The sequence below is a fragment of the Pseudonaja textilis genome, chromosome 18 (genome assembly GCF_049901715.1).
Source record: "Pseudonaja textilis isolate UNSWEBS1 chromosome 18, rPseTex1.2, whole genome shotgun sequence".
Classification (NCBI taxonomy): domain Eukaryota; kingdom Metazoa; phylum Chordata; class Lepidosauria; order Squamata; family Elapidae; genus Pseudonaja; species Pseudonaja textilis.
Genome location: NC_142007.1, coordinates 8,286,737 through 8,306,417, shown reverse-complemented (window position 1 = coordinate 8,306,417; position 19,681 = coordinate 8,286,737). Strand labels below are relative to the sequence as shown.

The 19,681-nt window shown below is 44.8% G+C and overlaps 1 protein-coding gene and 1 long non-coding RNA gene across 6 annotated transcripts in view; one reads left to right on the top strand and one right to left on the bottom strand.

Moving 5' to 3' along the window:
- LOC148124493 (G protein-coupled receptor family C group 6 member A-like) overlaps nucleotides 1–19,681 on the bottom strand; it is a 393,462-nt gene that overhangs the window by 11,508 nt on the left and 362,273 nt on the right. For 2 of the 5 annotated variants that reach the window (XM_087914824.1, XM_087914828.1), the window contains exons 1-2: nucleotides 5,765–5,910; nucleotides 4,667–4,891 (exon numbers count right to left, since the gene is read on the bottom strand). The gene's annotated coding sequence lies outside the window, so the exon portion shown is untranslated. Of the gene's footprint in view, nucleotides 1–4,666; nucleotides 4,892–5,764; nucleotides 5,911–6,057; nucleotides 6,191–19,681 lie in introns of those variants that run through there. The other 3 variants (XM_087914827.1, XM_087914825.1, XM_087914826.1) reach the window with 3 other exon arrangements.
- Nucleotides 6,193–18,848, top strand: LOC148124497 (uncharacterized). The gene is made up of 4 exons (XR_015739817.1): nucleotides 6,193–7,022; nucleotides 16,968–17,213; nucleotides 17,414–17,460; nucleotides 17,592–18,848. It is a non-coding gene; the product is annotated as an uncharacterized LOC148124497 (long non-coding RNA).

Sequence of the window (19,681 nt, the reverse complement as noted above, 5' to 3'; positions counted from 1 at the left end):
TAATTTTGGTTTCTGATCAGCCTTGACATTTTGCATGATGGAAAACACACTAGACTCACTAAACATATCTGTAGATCCAAATCCACCCTGGCGAATTCTATCTGACTCCCCCAAAGACAGATATGGCAAAACTAAAAGCTGTGCAAAACAATCCCCTTTTTCAAAGATTGAGGAACAGGTGAATGAACTTGAATTTTGATCTGACCCTCATAATCCGAATCAATAACCCCAGGAACCACAAACAATTTACGCTTATGAGCTGATGATCTAGGAAGAAGAAGACCCACAGAAGCCGGAGGCAACGGTCCATAGAAATCCGTTGACCCTAAACAAACTACATGTGGATATCCTAATTCCAAATCCTCAGCTAATGGAAGATCAATTCCTGCTGAACCTTTTGAGCTGGTGACCATATTTGATCCCTACCTCTTTCTGGTGGCTCCAACCCTTCGGACATTACTTCACTCTTTAGAGTAGGGAGAATGCCCCGATCCCTGCTTCCTAGTTTTTTCCCTCAGAATGAAGTCTGCACTGATTTGCCCAATGGTATCCTTTCTTACATTTCGGGCACACTGATTTAGGACGAGCACCCTGTCCCAATAATCTCTTTTTTTGCTGACTTTGACCCCCCAGGAGCCCGACATTGCGCTTTAAAATGTCCAGGCTTCCCGCAATTGAAACAAGTGCCTTTATTATTTCCTGCCTGCAGAGCCAGAGCTAAAGTCTCCATGTTAAAAGTCTGACTCCCCACCTTTCTACATACGTTTATCAAATCCGCTATCTCTCTCTCTCCGCTCGCAATAAGCGGATTTAGAATTTTTTTACAATCTGCATTTGCCTGTTCTACTGCTAACTTCAAAAGCAATTCATTCCGGGCAAATTGATTGTCAATTTGCCTTTCAATAGCCACTTTCAATCTGCTAATGAAATTTTCATAGGGTTCATTGTTTCCTTGTTTGATGTTAGTAAAGGCCTTCTCACCACCTTCGCCGTCAGGGAGGGCCCGTACGGCTTGGAAAATTAACTGTGGGAGAAGAATGAATCCCTCCTCCGGCATTCCATCTCGCTGTAATTCCACTGTTGTAAAATTACCAGATCCATAAAGCTGATCTGGAGTAACATTTGCTGTTCCCTTTGAACTGCCAGCTGTCTCCATTTCTGATCTAACACCAAATATTGAGCTGGAGTTAGAATCATATTAAATAGAGCTCTCCAGTCAGCCGGAATCATTTTATTTCCATAGCCAACTGCTTCTAACAATGCCTGAGTGTATGGCGATCTAACACCATACTCTTTTGCTGCTTGCTTAACTTCCTTTAAAATCTTGAGAGGTAAAGGCTTCCACACTCTCTGCGGATTTAAAGCAACATCCACACCAATTTCTACTGGATTAAGTTGAATCTCCACTCCAAAATCTACCAAATCATCTCCTGATAATTCCCCTCTATTTGTTGCTTCTTGAATAGCTGCAGTAACTGCATCTACTTGAACTCTTAAAGGCAAACTCTTCTCTTCTGACAAAGTATTTTCAGTGCCTGACAGTCCTCTGGATTTATCTGGAGGTGCTGTCGGTGGCAATATACGTACCGCATTGTAAGGCGGCAAACCTTCTTCGGGGGTGCTAGGAGCGGTTGTTCATGCGTAGCTAATGCATCCATAACCACCCTCCAGGTTAACAAAATTGAAGAAGGGGCACGAGGCTCCTCGTGCAAAAATTTCCCTATCTTTCTCCAGCACTCTACTTTAATACTACCTCCTCTGGATAACACGGAATATGTTTCCAAACATACTGTAATAAGTCCTCAATTTCTTTCTTTCCTACTTCATGTCCTCTACTATGAACTCCAAACTTAAAACTATTCCCAGTGATTCTCTCTCATTTCCTAAGGTGCTTTGTCTGAGCTTTCGAGAAATCTCCCCCATACTCACGAAAAGAATCTGTCTCCGTCCAGCGAAGAAGATGAGGGCCCAGTCGACGTCCGCGACGATGAGTATAGGATGCGGGAAACGATAGCTTTCAAGCTATCACGCCAAAACGTATAGCCTTCCAAACTATCACGTCGGGGTCACCACTTGTGGTGGACTGACAATTGAAAAATGGGAGACGCAGGGAAGACGTCTGAGCAACTGCCAGCCCCGAGAGCACTCGGGTAGCAGTATTTATTAAGAAAATGCAAATACAAAATCAAAACAATGACTTCAACATTAGCTCAGCAGCATTATCTAGCTAGGCCTCAGCGAAGGTGATAAAGTTCCCGTGAGAAAGCAGGGCACCAAAGGTCTCATGGGAATGGCTCGGCTAGGTACTGTGAACTCCCACCACATTCCTGGTCTCTGAGCTTTGCAGACCATAACAGGATCAAACTCTCATCATAAAGACACTACTGCCCTCATGAGGAGCGTTTGTGATACCCCCAGATCTTACAAAGCTGTACAAGAACTTGCAGAATATGATGGATATATTACCACAACGTGTTAAAAAGAAATAATAGCTAATAACTGGAATTAATGAAATCAATGAAAGTTTAAAAAGGGAAAAAGGGAAAAGGGTGGAACGTGGAAACAGAACTGAGCCCACCACTTAATGGCAAAGGGAAAATTTCAGTGACTCTTTGAAAAGTGCTTGGTCTTTTTAAAATTGGCATTTGAAAGGAAACAAAAGGAATTCCATTATAATAAAATAAAAACCCTAAAAAGTGAAATACTAGAATATTACAAGGGAAAAAAGATACATGAAGAAATTGCCCTGGAATTATTTGGTGACTTTGGGAAAAAGTTGGAAAAGAAATCAACAGAAGGAAGCTGGAAACAAAGATTTACGGACACTGATTGTTGAAATTTAATATAAAGGATGCTGGTTGCAATAAACTACTAGACAATTGGATTGGACATACATATTAAAGAAAGGAAAATAAAAGAAGTAGTAGTGTACAAAATGGGAGAAATGTGTGTGGAAATAGGAAGGAAATGATGAAAGAAAGCTTGGAAATGTACATTATACTACCAGAATTAGAAATAGTAATGCAGATTAAAGAAGAAGAAAGAGAACCAGAGGGGGAGGAGTGAAATAAAGAGAAAACCAGCCCTAAAGAACAAGTGGAACAACATTAAAACAAGAAAAAAAGAATTAAATTTAAAAATGGGAGGTTTGATGTGATAATTAAAGGGGGAAATGTTTGGAAAATTAAACAAAGGAAAAGGAAACAGCAGAAGAGGGAATTACAGAGGAGAAATCTAGAGAGGGAGGGGGATAAAATAAATAATTGGAATAAGAAATGGAGAGAAATTATAAAGGAAAAAAGGGGAATTAAGAGAATGGACCAGAAAATGATGGGAAGTAGAAAGCAAAGAACAATGAAAAAAATTATATAGTCAGGAGAATGAGAGACAATGGGTAGAAGAAGAACAGGAAGGGGGATTCTGCAAGGTAACGTGTCGTGATATATAAGAACATAGATTTAAAAATGGAAAAGAATGGAACTGATATTTTTCTTTTAAGGATTATTGTTAAACCAGACATAGATTTAATTGAAATAGATATGGAAATGGGAATTTACTGTAAGAATATTAATTTATATTTAATAAAGCAGTGAATAAAGTTAAAATAAGATGAGAATTGTAATGGAAAGACTATTATAAGTTTCTAAAATTAATTGAATAAATATTTTTGAAATAGATGATTTAGAATGTAATTGAAAAAAAAATACCATGAGGAATCTGACACGCACACATATACATACATATACATATATATACATACATGTGATATGTAGTAGTTAGATTGTTATTAATGTAGAATGTGATAATTAAAAAATGACTATACTAGGGTAAAACTTTAAAATGATTTAAAGGGAATAAATTGGGGGAGTGTGTAAGGCAAAAGGGTGGCAAGCTCGAATTGACAATTAAAGGGGACATCTGGATTATTAGAATTAGGATGGAACCTATTGAACAATGAATGGAATAATAGTATGTGATGAAATTGCAAATGTGACAGATAAAAGTAAATATATGTACTGAATATAGAAATGAAATAAGAACCTTAGATAATACTGTAAAACAAGATATGAGAATATTTAAAGAATAATGAAATAAGTTATGATATGAATTGGAATTGGATAAGTGTAATGAATATAAGAATATTTGAGAATATTTAAAGGAAAATGGAATAAGTAATACTACGATATGAAATTGAACACGAAAGATGAATATGTAACTATGGTCATTTTGTATTGAAATGTAAAAACCTGGAACCACGCTATTCACCAAAAGAGATGTTTTTTTAAAATATAAAAATAAAAGAATTATTACAACAAAAGAAAGGGAGGCAGGGGAACATGGAAAGAGGATTTTGCATGTCTGTTTTCCATCTGCAACACGAAGCTCCTGAGCTCCCCTTCCCTCCCTCCCTTCCCCAAATGGGGTGAGAGGCTGCCTTGATTCCTCCATCTCTTTTCACTTGGTTGTCTCTGACTTCTCCCTCTCTGTGCGTGTGTTTGTTTTTGGGTGTGATTTTTTTCAACTATGCAAAGTTCTGATAACTAGTTTTTCCATTAAAGTTCATTTTATTCTTGGAGTCTGGCCACACTATTACATCAACCCCTTTGTGAAGGTGTCACTGAGCATCTGTTTTCCAAATAAAGAAAACGTTGCTTCCATTTCACACCTGTGACATGCTCAGACATTAACTGTCTCCCGGGATTGTCTCTTTAACCACGATGCCAACAAATGTCACACTTCTTTTTGTCTTCAGCCACAGGTGCCGTGTATTCCCCCTGGGGCCAATTTCAAGAATGAAGCTTCCAAACCTCTCAATTCCAGATGACAGATTTAATTCAATCTCTGCGCCTGTCATTATGAATCACATAGGGATTATTTCCCTTTCATTTCCCTGCAGAGAAATGCCCAACAAACTCGGAGTGCAAGAACCAGCTGACTTATCCAGGGATCCTTCCTGAGAGGGAGAATTATGATCAAAGTTTCAGCTCTGCTCTGTGGGCAAATCCTCCAGGGAGACTCTGGGCAGAGACAGGAAGTCTGTGGCAGCTTCTCTCTTCTCCCCCTGACCCCGGAGGCCCTGGATGGAAACTTTCCCTGCTGGAGAACTTGGCTTCAGGCAAAAAGTTTCATTGAACAATTTGAGAACTTTGAACTAAGTTTGAACTAACTAACTAACTTTAGCATTAAAGTTGGGCTGCTCAATTTGTGGTAAGAGTGGGGGGGTGAGTGTGTGTGTGTATGAATGCTTCATTGGCCAAGTGTGATTGGACACAAAAGGAATCTGTCTTGGTGCAAATGCTCTCAGTGTCCATAAAAGAAAAGATACATTCATCAAGCATCATCAGGTACAACACTTAATGACAGTCATAGGAAACAATAAGCAATCAAATCATACTAGGAAACAGTCAAAAAATCATTAGGATACAAGCAACAAAGTTAAAATCATTGTCACAAGTGTATTTGTGTGTGTGTGTGTGTGTGAGAGAGAGAGAGAGAGAGAGAGAGAGAGAAGTCCAACCTCCAACAGACATTCTGCCCATCCTATGGAGTCTATACAGACAGTATATATTCTACACATCCCAGGATTTCTCCCCTCCCCCAGGGTGGAATCTTGCCAGGCGTGGGAAAATCCGCCGCTCCTTTCCCACGGGGAGGGGCACCCAGGCCCTTTCCCACCGCCTTCCACACTCCTCCCCCCGCCCAAGGGGGAACCCCGAAAGGCCCTTTGGTTCCCCCAGCAGCCTCTAGGACCCCCAAAAAAGACCCAGCCCTGCCTGCGCACAAAGTCCCATCATCGCTCCAGGGTCCCCACCCGAGCAGTTCAAGGCGGGGAAAGGGGAGGAGCTCAATCCTGGCCCCGCCTCCCTGCAGGGGGCAGAGCAGACCCGATTTCCATCGCGCGACACCCCCCTCCGCGCGGAAACGTCCCCCCTCCTTCCGCCCCGGGAAGCCTCGCAGCATCGGGCGCAGAAAGCCGGGAGCAGCAGTTTCAGAGGAAGAAGGGCGCATGCGCGAGCGAACGTTGCCCAAAGCCGCTGGATGGAGAGACAATTCCACCTGTGAGGCTCTTTTCCAAGGAAGGCCGGAAGTAGGCATTCCTTTCCGCTCTAGGACGTCGCAGCTCTCTGGCCTTAACCCTTGCGCTGCGCCTCGATCAGTCAGGCACAGATGAGGCGGACTACAGAGCACATGAACCACCACCCCCCGTCTCCCTTGGCGTTGGCCCTTTCTCGAGCCCCGAGACGCTCCTTTGCGGCCCATCATCCCCTCCCCGTTCCCGTCAGGCCTCAACGCCGCGTCTGCTTCTCTCTGTCCAGCCTGATGGGAAGGGCGAAGGCTTTGCACCCCAGACCGCCCCCCCAACAGGCGCTGCAAGAGGGTCTGGCAGGGAGGAGCCGCCCTAAGAAGGGGGTCCCTGCAGAGGGCAGCCTGCAATGGGGGGGGGGCTTTGGTGGAAGGCGGCTTGTGTTGGGGTGGGAAGAAAAACGCCCTTTAATCTGGAGGTGTTTTCTCCCCCTAGAGATCCCGGATCACTGCGATCGGCTGGAGAGAGGAAAGGATCCCCCTTGACCCCCAGGGGAGCTTCTCCCTGTCTGGAGGGGGCCTGAAGGGGGGTCCCTGCTCTCCCCCCAGGAGCCGTTTCCTCCCTGCAGCCCCAGAGATGCCCTGCCAGCCCCGGGGTCGGGGGTCGCAGGGCAGCAGAAGGGGGAGAGTCCCACTGGGAAAGGGGCCGGGTGGGGGCTCTGGCCCAGCCTCAGGAGAAGCAGCCCCAGAAAGGGGGAAGTGCCAGTCTGGGGTTCCCCGGCCCCCCCACTTCAGGGAGGGGGGCTGCCAGGAGGGACCCTGGTGTGAGAAGCCTTAATAAAGTATCCTTTTTATGACTCAAATCTCATGTTGAAAGGTAGATTATGTCCTTGGAGTAAGGGAGTGCAGTACCAGACACCAGTTACTTTTTTGGAACGTCTTTGAAGCGCTGGGAATTATCACACTTTTTGGAATGTCTTTGAAATGCCAGATACCGGGTGAGAAAGTGTTTGTTATGTGCTGGGTACCAAAAAGATAATAAAATGTATCCTGAAAGATGTATTGTAAATCAAGCCATTTGCAGATGTATATCCAATAAAGCCTTTTTCCTTGGATCAACTTTGAATCCTGGTGGTTTTTCTTTAGCCACAATCTCACAATTTGGGGGCTCGTCCGGGATCCTCGACGATGGTTGACTGGAAAGCGGGGACTGTGGTAATATATCCATCATATTCTGCAAGTTCTTGTACAGCTTTGTAAGATCTGGGGGTATCACAAACGCTCCTCATGAGGGCAGTAGTGTCTTTATGATGAGAGTTTGATCCTGTTATGGTCTGCTAAGCTCAGAGGCCAGGAATCTGTGTGGGAGTTCACAGTACCTATCCGAGCCATTCCCATGAGACCTTTGGTGCCCTGCTTTCTCACGGGAACTTTATCACCTTCGCTGAGGCCTAGCTAGATAATGTTGTTGAGCTAATGTTGAAGTCATTGTTTTGATTTTGTATTTGCATTTTCTTAATAAATACTGCTACCCGAGGGCTCTCGGGGCTGGCAGTTGCTCAGACGTCTTCCCTGCGTCTCCCATCATTTTTCAATTGCCAGTCCACCACAAGTGGTGACCCCGACGTGATAGTTTGGAAGGCTATACGTTTTGGCGTGATAGCTTGAAAGCTATACGCGTTTCCGCATCCTATACTCATCGTCGCGGACGTCGACTGGGCCCTCATCTTCTTCGCTGGACGGAGACAGATTCTTTTCGTGAGTATGGGGAAGGTCTCTCAAAGCTCAGACAAAGCACCTTAGGGAAATGAGAGAGATCGCTGGGAATAGTTTTAAGTTTGGAGTTCATAGTAGAGGACATGAAGTAGGAAAGAAAGAAATTGAGGATTTATTACAGTATGTTTGGAAACATATTCCGTGTTATCCAGAGGAGGTAGTATTAAAGTAGAGCGCTGGAGAAAGATAGGGAAATTTTTGCACGAGGAGCCTCGTGCCCCTTCTTCAATTTTGTTAACCTGGAGGGTGGTTATGGATGCATTAGCTACGCATGAACAACCGCTCCTATCACCCCCGAAGAAGGTTTGCCGCCTTACAATGCGGTACGTATATTGCCACCGACAGCACCTCCAGATAAATCCAGAGGGCTGTCAGGCACTGAAAATACTTTGTCAGAAGAGAAGAGTTTGCCTTTAAGAGTTCAAGTAGATGCAGTTACTGCAGCTATTCAAGAAGCAACAAATAGAGGGGAATTATCAGGAGATGATTTGGTAGATTTTGGAGTGGAGATTCAACTTAATCCAGTAGAAATTGGTGTGGACGTTGCTTTAAATCAACAGAGAGATGGAATGCCTGAGGAGGGGTTCGTTCTTCTCCCACAGTTAATTTTACAAGCCGTAGGGACTCTCCCTGACGGCGAAGGTGGTGAGAAGACCTTTACTAACATCAAACAAGGGAACAATGAACCCTATGAAAATTTCATTAGCAGATTGAAAGTGGCTATTGAAAGGCAAATTGACAATCAATTTGCCCGGAATGAATTGCTTTTGAAGTTAGCAGTAGAACAGGCAAATGCAGATTGTAAAAAGATCCTGAATCCACTTATTACGTGTGGAAAGCGAGAGATCGCTGATTTGATAAACGCATGTAGAAAGGTGGGGAGTCAGACTTTTAACATGGAGACTTTAGTTCTGGCTCTCCAGGCAGGAAATGCTAAAAAAGAAACTTTTTTTAATTGTGGGAAGCCTGGACATTTTAAAGCGCAATGTCGGGCTCCTGGGGGGGGTCAAAGTCAGCAAAATGAGAGATCAATGGGACAGGGTGTGACCTAAATCAGTAAATCAGCCTATATCAGATGCTCCTACAGTCTTTACTGATGGAGAAATTTTTTTTGGTGCTTGTGTTTGGAAAGATAAATCTGGAATTTGGCATACAAAAGTGACATCAGAGCAGAAGTCTGCCCAACAGGCAGAACTTGCTGCTGTGGTTTTGGCTTTTCAAAATTTTCAAAATCAGGATTTTAATCTAATAGTGGATTCCTTGTATGTATATAATTTGTTACCCTTTGTAGCAGGTTCTTATTTGTCTCCTGGAATATCACCTAATATTCTACGTTTGCTTTTGTTGTTGCAAGAATGTTTGGAGCAGCGTATGAATGTGTGTTTTATTGCTCATATCCGTAGTCATAGTAATTTACCTGGAATTTTATCACAAGGCAATGCCAAAGCTGACAGTGCTGTAACTTCAGTTCTCACTGTCCAGCCATGGGACAGCCATAGTTATTTTCATCAAAATGCTAAAGCGTTGGCACATCAATTCAAGCTTACTGCTGCAGAAGCTGCTGCCATAATTCAACAATGTCCAACTTGTTCAAAGCAAGGCACAGCTATTCCTATGGGAGTCAACCCCAGGGGTTGAAACCCTCAATGATTTGGCAAATGGATGTTACTCAGTATCCATCATTTGAACCTTGGAAGTATATACATGTGACTGTGGATACTTATTCAGGATTTCTAATGGCTACTCCTCAAAGAGGTGAAGCGGTTAAACATGTCATCAATCATTGCATTAAGACATTTTCAGTCGCTGGTACGCCTCAAACTTTAAAAACAGACAATGGTGCGCTTATCGGAGCACAGTCTTTGATCAGTTTTGCAAACAGTGGTCCGTGGAACATAAATTTGGAATTCCATACAATTCCACAGGACAAGCTATTGTGGAGCGTTATAATGGCACGCTCAAGAACATGTTAGCTAAATTAAATAAAAAGGAGGAAGCTCCTGGGGCTTCCGGCAATTCAAGATCATTTAAATCTTGCTTTGTATACTTTAAATTTTTAAATTTGTCTGGTAACCCCCTGCGGCGCGGCCAGCAGGCATTTTCTTCCCCTTCTACAGATGCAGTGAGGCCTCGAGTGTTGGTGCGATTCCTTCCGGATCCGGCATGGGTTCCCGCTGAGCTGATTACGTGGGGGCGTGGTTATGCAGCAGTAGAACATCTTGGTCAAATTCGTTGGGTTCCTGGTCGATGTATCCGGCCTGATCATTCACAAGCGCCTTCGCAGGTGCCAGTGAGGATGTTCCTGATTCTCAGGATGGCGTTCCTGTGGTTCCTGATTCCGTTCCTGAGGTTCCTGATTCTCAGGATGGCGTTTCCGTGGTTCGTGATTCTCTTGATGCCGGCAGTCAGGCGTGGCGCTGTGAAAGCTGGGAAAAGATGACTGCTTATCCGAGGTTATCAACTTGTATGCAGCAGGTTCCTTTGGGGAATTGGACTAAATTAATCTGCAAACAGCGGCATCTTTTGATTTTTCCAGCATATTGGTCCTGGCATAAGGGTCAAGACATTCTTTACTCGGGACCTGATAAGGATATTATATCTTCAGCCTGTGCTACAACTCTGATTCTGTTTAATGTTTCTGTTTCAGACTATGGACAATATTGGTGTCAATTGGAGTTGCCTAAGTTACTTTACACAACTTCTTTTTCCATTCGTCTTATGCCTCCACGGACTCTAATGCGGAGGCGGAGAGCTGCCATTATCTCAGAAACTAGAGACCTTGGTGATAATTTATGGAAGGAAAATTCCTACATCAAGGACGTTCGGATTGCAGCAAAGAGTTTAAATGTAACTAATTGTTAGCTTTGTATGCATGTACCCACCTTTTGGAATAGCTATGAACTATAGAGATATTCATATTTTAAATAATTTTACTGTTGCTATGTTTTATGATACTGTTGAGAATATTAAGATGTTAAATGAAGAAGTGTCTGAAATTCGCCAAGTTACTTTATGCTTTAGATATAATGTTAGGAGTTTGTGCTTTAATTCATTTACATTGTTGTGTTTTTATACATAATTATGAGCCTAACATTACAAGAACTGTTCATGATATGGAAGACCGCATAGCTGAACACGAAGCAGGAAAAGATGGCTTCAATAAGTCACTTTGGGCTTTGCTATGGGATTGGCTTCCTGACAGCTCATGGTTACGTTTATTGCTTCAATTAGTTGTAATAATTGTTATTACACTTATTATGTTATGTTGCTGTATTCAATGTATTCCTAATCTATTTCAAATGTGTGCCTCAGCCTTAAGTGTACGAAACCAAGTTTGCGAGGAACTGTGTATTTTGCCACTGAAACACCCCCTATCTTTGAATAAATAAAAAGGAGGGAATGTGGTAATATATCCATCATATTCTGCAAGTTCTTGTACAGCTTTGTAAGATCTGGGGTATCACAAACGCTCCTCATGAGGGCAGTAGTGTCTTTATGATGAGAGTTTGATCCTGTTATGGTCTGCTAAGCTCAGAGGCCAGGAATCTGTGTGGGAGTTCACAGTACCTATCCGAGCCATTCCCATGAGACCTTTGGTGCCCTGCTTTCTCACGGGAACTTTATCACCTTCGCTGAGGCCTAGCTAGATAATGTTGTTGAGCTAATGTTGAAGTCATTGTTTTGATTTTGTATTTGCATTTTCTTAATAAATACTGCTACCCGAGGGCTCTCGGGGCTGGCAGTTGCTCAGACGTCTTCCCTGCGTCTCCCATCATTTTTCAATTGCCAGTCCACCACAGGGGACCAGGTAAGAGAGTGGCCACAACCTCCCATTGAGAGGCACCTCTCCCCGAATTCGGTCAGACTCCCGAGGTGACTTTAAATCTAGACGGTCCTTGGAAAAAGAACTGAGACGAAATGCCGGCTGAGAGTTTGTGAAATCGATCTGAGTTGGGGACGCCCACACATCCTTTGACTGCGGAGAGTCCAGGAGTGATCAGATCAGGTCCTTTCATTTGTAGCCCAAAAGAGAAAGATCCTTAAACTCCCTGGGGGAATCCAGCGCCTGCTGGAGGATTGGGACTAGGAGACTGGAAGAAAGAGGTCCTTAAACTCTCTGGGAGAATCCAGCGCTTGCTGGAGGACTGGGACTGGTGAGTCAAGGCTCTGGGAGCCTGAAAGAATAGAGATGGGAAAGGGACAAAGCGAGGGTCTTGGAGACCAGGAAGAAGCCTGTCTGGAACAGGGAAGATTTGACAATGGCAGAAAACCTATTCCGGTAGATTCGCCCCTGGGACAACTACTTCAGCAGTGGTTCTCCCCGAATCTACAGGAATTCACCAGACATCTTGAAAAGAAAAACATGATTAATCTTTGTCGAGATAAATGGCCAAAATATCCTCTGATTAATCCGAAATTTCCATATCACTGGAGTCCTGAGGGGGAAACCAGTATCTATTGGATGACCAAATTGCGAGACTATATTCTCCAACACAAAATGAGCACCCAAATCGCATATATAGAGGTATGGTTTCATGTGAAATTTGTAACAGAAGGGCAATGAAAGCGAGATGGATGATTGCCTTCAGAGTCCGCCGCCCTCAAATCCTAACTTTAATAATGTACCAGCCAATGTTCCAGCGGCCCTGCCATTGCCAGCGCCACAACCCCCTCCTCAGCCGCCTTACAGTTGAGAAGAGATGTTCAAAATTTTCCCTTCAGCTAAAAACCTGAAGTGGATGCATTTCCTCTTAGGGAAGTCCCTAATGGGATCAATGCTGCAGGCAATCCGGTGACAGTCCTTGTGGCTGTCCCCATAAAACCATCCAAGTTGCAAGAATTGAAGAAGACTCTTCCAAAACTTCATGAAAATGCTCATGAGGTGGCCGAACAGTTAGAGCTATGGTTGGGTCCGAATGATTACACTTACCAGAAGCTGATGTACATTTTGGGACATCTATTTACTCCTGAGGAGCGGAATCTCATCCAGACCTCAGGCTGGAGAGCGTGGAATGAAAGTGTGAATGGGCAACAAGGGGCAGTGGCAGGAGATCAAAAATTCTCCATAGAAAATTCAGAAAATGGATAATTGGGGAGCTGTGGGAATGGTTGATCTCCTGAAAGCAGCCCAACAAGTTTTTGTGAACTGTAAAAACCAGACAGAAATCACAAATGATGGTTGCAGCTGTACAGGCTGTAACAAAGAGCAAAGTAAAGAAAAGTGGGAATTTTGGGAAGGGTCCAATTGGAGAAAGGAGAGAATTTTGGGGGATACAATCAGGGAGGTTTTCGAGGTAGAAGAAGAGGTTCCAGAGGAAGAGGCATGGGAATGAGACAGCCTGGAATGGATAGAAGCTGCTTCAAGTGTGGGAAGGAAGGTCACTTTGCGCGCGAGTGTCCTACCAACCGAGAAGAGCGGAGTTATGCATTGTATGATGATTAGGGCTGTTCCGGCTCCTTTAAGAGGACCTGCGGGAAGCCATTGGTAAACATTTTAGTAGGTCCTAACCATCAGGAGCGGCTGTTCCTGATAGACACCGGCGCAAGCCGGACTTCTGTGTGTGACCCGGTAGAAGGTGCACATAGATCAAGGAAAGTGATACAAGTAGTTGGGGTGAGTGGAAAATCGCAGGATGTGAGTGTGTTTGAACAAATTAGACTGGAAATGAATGAAGTGGTGACTGAAGCTGGTATATTCCTGATTCTGGAGTGAATTTGCTGGGGAGAGATTTGTTGCCTGTGTTTGGTATCCAGCTGTGGGATACCGGGAAGGGAATAAGGATGATTAGTTAATGATTTGAGGAGGATCTCCTGATCCCTATTACTATCTTGGGACGAATTCCTCCCAAAGACAAATGGTTTACTGTGATAGATCTGAAGGATGCCTTGATTCCACAGAAACTGGTGTCAGGAATGGGATTCACAATCTTTGATCTGCCACCAGGGACAACAGCTAGGGCACCCCATAGGGTGAGGGTTGTGTGGTTGGTCCCATGTTCCTTCCTGATGCCACATAAAGGCACCGTTTAGGACTGTGTGGGAGGCCACAACCTGTGTCTGAAGGTCTGTTGTGGTGGGGAACTTTGTTGAGTCTATGTGGTGCCTTCTATCCCGATTCTCAGCCACCCTGGCCCTCCTGCGACCTCAGTCGAGCAATGGCTGGAGGGACCCAAGAACCATGTGGATGGGCCAGTGTGACCTTCCTGGATCGAAGAACAGAGATTGGCCAGAAGCTCTGTCCAAGCTCCCTTTTTCCTTTATCTGAATGAAGGAATTGATCCCAGGCAGGGAGGGAAGTGGATGATGGGGCTCAGGCAGACTCTGATTGGGGAAGGAATCGTTTCCCAAGAGACAGCGAAACCTGCTGTAGCCCAGGGCTGGGAGGGGGTCCGATGCCCCCACTGGGGCCCCCACAGGCAGAGAAAGAAAGGGAGGGTGTGAACTTGGAGGGGATCATGGAAATATTTGAAGAAAAGTATTCCCGGGTGGGAAGAGAACGGTCCCAGATGTGAATCCAAGGACCACAGTAACCAGCGCAGGGAAGGAAGAGGGGAGTCCGGCCAGGAACAGCCTCCAATTCCATAAACAGACAGAGATCAGACAGATCATGATCTGAAGGGGAAACGAGAGAATCTCTGGGAGAAAAGCAAGGTGGTCTTGCAGGGGGATCCAGAGGGGCTCCGGCTGGCTTTGGAAACACCGGTGGGGAACTCCGTGTCCGGCTGAATATCCGAAGCCTGGACAGAGTCCAACTCAGCGGTCATCTTGTGCCCAGGGGAGTGGACAGATACCCCGGAGGCCTTTCGGGGTAGGAGAGGGGGTCGTGGCAGGGCGCCTCTTGGCTTGAGATGGCTGGAGTCAGTCTGGGTGCCAGTGGAGACATTCAAAGTCCCCTCTGCCCTCCAGACCTTCCCTGGATCTGCTGACTTTAATCTAATGGGTCATTCATTTCATGGGTTTCAAAGGAATCTAAAATTTCCCTGATATTCCATAGTTTCAGGTGATTTGTACACAAACTGCCTGCAGAGGGAAAATTTTATGAGTCTATTTTGAATCAGAATAGAGCTGGAAGGGGCCCTGCAGGTCTTCTAGTCCAGCCAACCCACTGCTCAAGCAGGAAACCCTATACCATTTCAGACAGGTGGCTTTCCAGCCTTTCCTTCAAATCTCCCAGGGAATTAAAAATTTGAATTTTACAAAACAAATAATAAATTAGAAGTGGAAAATTAGAAAAATCCCCCTTTTCCCGTCCATCTGAAAGGGTCCGGAGGAGTCCTAAGGAGGCTTTCCCTGACCTGGCCAGAGCAATGGGGAAAGTGAGGCACAGAGACGGTGAAGCCGGGAAGCCCTCTTTGGGGTCCAAGAGGACATCCAGACGTTCCCCGTTTCCCACCAGCTGCAGAAGGAGAGAAGAAGCAGCTCTTCCGGTCTCCTCCTCCTCCCTCCTCCTCCTCCATGATGGCCCTGGAGATGCTCCCGGGTCCTTCCTGCCCCCTTTGCTCTGGGATCCCTTCCTGGGGATCCTGCGGAGCCTCCAATCTCTCCTGGCCACCATGAGATCGAGTGGGAAAGGATCCCCCAAGGAGAGATTGGGGGGCTGCATTGGCTGTGATGGGGGCTCGGAGCGGGCAGGAGACCCCCATTCTGGACAGGGAAGAGGGATGGCCGGAGGGAGGAGCAAAGGGATCCATGGGGGACAAAACAGAGGCTCCTTCCCTCCATGGAGGCTCAGACACAACCGCCGCCCCCCCCCCCTGCATTTCCTGGGCTGCTCCTTCAGCAGCCCCTAGGAAGGTCAAGAATGACCCCCCCCTCAGGATTTCAGAAGTTGGTATGTTCCAACGACTCTCTGCCTGCCCAGAATCCCTCTGTCCAAACAGATCAGCCCAAAGAAGCAGCAAAAGTTCCAGCTAATAAAAAAATAAACCCGTTGCCATGACAACGTTTCCAGGCCTCCATCTTGACTTTAGAATATAGAACAAGAATAAGAATAGAATAACAATAGAATATAATAGAGAATAAGAATAGAATTAAAATAGTATTAGAATAGAATAAGAATAGAATTAGAATGGAATAGAACAGAGGATAGGATAGGATGGGATGGGATGGGATGGGATGGGATAGGATAGGATAGGATAACTTTATGGTCACTTTAAATGTACACTAATCGGCATACATTAATATGAAATTTCCTTGCATACAGCTCTCAAAGGTTCGCCACCTCCAATATACACTACGTAAATATGACTAAATTAATAAATTAATTAATTAAATGTTATGTATATATCCACACACACACCTAAATTATATGACACAGAGAAACAACACAGTCTAGTTCGGGTGTATACATGGACATGGCGAGAGAAACGGATCCCGAGTTTGCCAGGCGGATGGGATAGGGAATAAAGCCATTAAGGAATCTGGGGGTCCTGCTGGAAATCCTTGGGGAGCCCCCTCCCTCCTAGAGAGGAGCAACGATGGGTGTGTGGGGTCTCCAACAAGCGCATAGCACTCATAAGCGGTATACGACCCCTTTGGCCACTGTCATTAAGTGAGTCCGGCTTCTCCCATTGACCTCGATTGTCATAGTCTGGCTGGGGAAGTTGGCTGGGAAACCTCTGGACCAAAAAGGCTTTGGAATCGGATCTTTCCTGCGATTCTGGACCGGGCAGCATCTCTCCTTCCCAGATGCCCCGTCTGCCTCCCGTGCCCCACCTCCCAAAATCGATCTCAAAGGGAATTAAGGGAAGCGAGTCAGTTTTATTGCAGGAGCGGGCGAGGGGATCCAGGACAGAAAGCAGGAGGGGGGGCAGATGGTGGGTTAAGAGGGAGCTGAGAGATCCACTTGATCCGTTTAACCTTGGGCAGAGAGATTGAAAGGTCCTCTCTAGCATCTGCGACAAACCCCTGCAGCCTTCATCGTTCTCAGATAGGAAGCCAGTTAACTGTTCCCTTCCTTCCGTTTCCTTTTTCCTCCCTCTTTCCCTCCTTCCCCCTTCTCTCGCTCCTTCTCTCCCTCTCTTCCTCCCACCCTCTTCCTTCCCCCACAAGCCATTTAGCACTTGGAGGAACATTCTGTGGGCTCAGGTCTCCTGGGAGCCTTGGGGGGACCTTCCCTCCCTCTTACACACACACACACACCCAAATTTCCTCTCTTTATTCCACAGACTTTGCCTGAAATCTCTCAGGATCTCTCTTTCAGCATGTGACCCTCCATGCTGAAAGCTCCCCAGTGGCTGGAGGGGGCACCCCTGGCATCTCCCCCATAGCTGGATCGAAGATAATGACATCTCTTCACATAACCACAAAGCGTTGGCTGGGCTGTCCTGGGTCACTCAACGGGGCTATCATAGCAGCCATGGCAGGGAATTTCCTGCAGAGGATGAAAACGAAGGTGAAGTGACCAAATAGAGGTATGATACAATTCAGAACAAGAGTCTTGATATCTACCTAACTTTAGTAGCAAGTGTGAAGAGTTTAGACGCCAGACATATCAGCTGGGACCTCATATTTGAGCATAAAGAACCCAGATACAGCTCTTGTTGTAAAAATGAATGTCTTTCATTGCAGTCAATACATTCGTGTTTTTATAGAAGTCTATTTTTTCCCCTAGTGGTACCAGAAAAGCAGCCAGTCCTTGGGCCATGGGGACCCACTGAGGTATGTGATAGATAGTCACACTCGATATATAGGACACAAGCAATGAAAGGAAACATGGCTCTTTGGGGTGAGGGTCTCTGTATTCCCCTCTGCTCAGGCCCAATGTCCTTATCATCTCCATTGCTTTCCAGCCCAATCCTTCACGGGCTGGCCAGTTGCCCCCCCATCCAGCAAGGGCCTCCCCCTCCACGGTCCATCCCCCTCAGGTGAGCAATCTAAATCTTCTGGGGTCCATTATTAAGTATCACAACTTTTCATATTATCATTTTATTATGTGAACAAATCAGGCCAAGAGATCAATTCTCTCTCATAACAAATAACCTCGTGAAGTACCCATTTTTCTTTTAACCAGGAGAGGTTATACCTGAACATTGGTTTCATGTCATAATAAGATGTGAGGGTAAGGATAGTGGAGGGTGAGCGAGCTGATAGGTAAGTATATTCCACACTTGTTATTTATTGTAACTTTTCCAGACTCCTACAACATCAGGGCGAGAACCGCTGAAGGGTGCGAGGGAGAAGAGTGGCACATAAGTCTATGTTGTATCCTAAAAATATAAAATTTATTCCAGGGAAATGTTCAAAATTATATTGCTCCAGCCGTGCTTGGAAAGTAAGCTGGGAACAGCAACACTTGAGTTTGCTTTTTCAAGAGAGCCTCCCATGGCGATGGCCCATTTCATTAAAAGCCTTGCTATTTCACATTCTCACAAACAAGGCCTTGCCTTGGCAAAGGATGAAGCCTCCTTGGCATATATTATATTAAGAGCTAGGCATGTGTGAGAAGTGAAAGCTTTACCTTTATCCTGCATCCATACGTTTAATTGCTCCTGCAAATCATTTTGATGTGGTTTGCAACTGTGTGGAATGTATCAGAACAAAGGTCTTTACGTCTAAAGACGCCTCGCTATACTATAAAAAAGTGTGTTGGAAGAAATATCTATCTGGTTCAGTTCCAAGCTGGGAGAAGGGCCCTGGAGACCAAATGGAGGCTGGAGGTTGATTAGAAAGAGGGTCCGTTTATGAATCAAGTAAAAAAAATCACAACGATGAGGAATGGGGAGCTCCTGAAGGAAAAACCCCAGCTAGTGGGGAAAAAATCACAGAACTCTGCAGGGAGCTGGAGGAGAAAGAGAGGTGAGACATTTTCGACAGCTACCCTGACTTTTATTTTTGTTTTATTTTTATTTATTTATTTATGTCAATTGCTTACAATAGGTATAGGTAAAAACATAGTTATGAATACAAGGATACGTATACGAAAAATAAAAAAAATAAAAGAAACAATAGGACAGGGATGGTAGGCACGTTGGTGCACTTATGCACGCCCCCTACAGACCTCTTAGGAAAGGGGTGAGGTCAATAGTAGACAGTCTAAGGTTAAAGTTTTGGGGGTTTAGGGAAGAAACTACAGAGTCAGGTAGAGTATTCCAGATCACTCTGTGGCTGAAGTTGTATTTCCTGCAATCAAGTTTGGTGCAGTTAACCTTTTGAGTTTTTATCTATTGTTTGCTTTTGTTGTTATGGTTGAAGCTGAAGTGTTCCTTGACAGGTGGGACACTGCAATGTATGATTTTATATACTATACTTAGATCAGACCGAAGGCGGCGTAATTCAAGGTTTTCCAGGTCTAGAATTTCTTCCCTTTTCCTTTCCCGTCCTGCTTTTGCTTCCATTCTTTCATGTTTCCCTTCCCGCCTTCCTCCCTTCAGCTGACCCAGAGAGTTTGTGCAACCTTAGATCGGACCGAAGGCGGCGTAGTTCTAGATTTTCTAGGTCTAGAATTTCAAGTCTGGTGGCATAAGGTATTCTGCAATGAGTAGAGGAGTGGAGAATTCTTCTTGTGAAATATTTAGTATTTAGTATTTATTTGATTTGTCAATTGCTTACAAGATAATAGGTATAAGTATATACATAGTTATGAATACATGAAATGGGTCCATATAAGAAAAATAAAAGAAACAATAGGACAGGGACGGTAGGCACGTTGGTGCGCTTATGCACGCCCCCTACAGACCTCTTAGGAAAGGGGGTGAGGTCAATAGTAGACAGTCTAAGGTGGGCAAAGTGGCAAAACTAAATTACTTAAAAAGTAAGGCAAAAAGAGTGCCAGGTATGTGTAGGTAGTTTTGATTTTAAACAAGTTGGATGGTTCGAGTGAAAACCTTGGCAGGCTAATTTCGCTTGTCTTCCTCTTTTACAGAATCTTTGGAGGAAAGCT